Consider the following 1428-nt stretch of genomic DNA (forward strand, 5'->3'; position numbering starts at 1 on the left):
TTCAATGGAAGCATGTATTCACAAATGATACATCCAATAAAGGGTTAATGTACAAAAATATATAAAGAACTCATACAGCTCAATAATAAAAAAAAGTTAACAATCAGATCAAAAACGGGGCAGAGGATACGAAGAGACATTTCTCCAAAAAAGAGATACAGATGGCCAACAGAAATATGAAAAGATGCTCAATATCATTAACCACAGGGAACACAAACTAGAACCACAATGAGATATTACCGCATACCAATCAGAATGGCTATTATCATAAAGTCAACAAATACCATGTATTGGCGAAGATGTGGAAAAAAGGGAATCCTTGTGTACTTTTGGTGGGACTGCAAATTGGTACAGCCACTATGGAAAACAATATGAATAATCTTCAAAAAACTGAAAATAGATCTACCATACAACACAGCAATTAGATCTCTGGGTATTCATCTGAAGAAAATGGAAACATTGATTTAAAAATATATATATATCCAGTCTACGGCCATGCTACCCTGAACAAACCCAATCCCGTCTGATCTCAGAAACTAAGCAGAGTTGGGCCTGGTTAGTACTTGGATAGGAGACCATCTAGGAAGACCAGGTGCTATAGGCGTAAAAAATAAAAAAATAAGGGATTGTAAGCTGACAAGGTCCTTGCAATCTGTGAGGTCAGCAAGGGTTACCATGCCTAAAAAAATAAAATAAAATAAAATAAATAAAACAAAATAAAATAAAGATATATCCACCCCCATGTTCATGGCAGGATTTTTTAAAATAGCCAAAATGTAGAAGCAACCTAGATGTCTATTGATTGAAAAGATAAGAAGAGATGGTATATATACACAATGGAATATTACTTGGCAATGAAAAAGAATGAAATATTGCCATTTGTGACAACATGGATGGAGGATATTATGCTAAGTGAAATAAGTCAGACAGAGAAAGAAAAATACCATATGGTTTTACTTATATGTGGAATCTTAAAAAATGAAAGAAACAAAACAAAACAAAAACAGACTCACAGAAACAGATCCAAAGAAACAATTGCCAGAGGAGCGGGAGTAGGGTATGAGTGAAATAAAGTGAAGGGGAATATAGTCAATGATATTTGATAAATTTGCATGGTGACAGAAGATTAGTAGAACTGGTGGAGTGATCACATTGGAAGGTATATAAATGTTGAATCACTATATTATACACCTAAAACTAATATAATATTGTACATCAACTACACTTAAATTTAAAATAAATTTAATTTTAAAAAATAAAATTAATTTTAAAAATTAATAAATAAAGTACCTGGCACAATGTCTGGCCTGTCAGAGGCATCCCAGCTGAGGATCTGACCTAGTCACACTACTATTACTGAAGTAGGATAGAAATGAGCCAAGACCTGTGAGCCTGGGAGGGGCGCTGACACAGAGGAGACCACAAAAT

The 1428-nt window shown here is 34.0% G+C and overlaps 1 pseudogene; it reads left to right on the plus strand.

The window, feature by feature from the left end:
• The first annotated feature begins 485 nt into the window (after positions 1-485).
• On the plus strand, positions 486-604 carry LOC111731119 (annotated as a pseudogene).
• The last annotated feature ends 824 nt before the right edge of the window (positions 605-1428 follow it).

The sequence above is a fragment of the Pteropus vampyrus genome, unplaced genomic scaffold (genome assembly GCF_000151845.1).
Source record: "Pteropus vampyrus isolate Shadow unplaced genomic scaffold, Pvam_2.0 Scaffold349, whole genome shotgun sequence".
In the NCBI taxonomy this organism is placed as follows: Eukaryota; Metazoa; Chordata; class Mammalia; order Chiroptera; family Pteropodidae; genus Pteropus; species Pteropus vampyrus.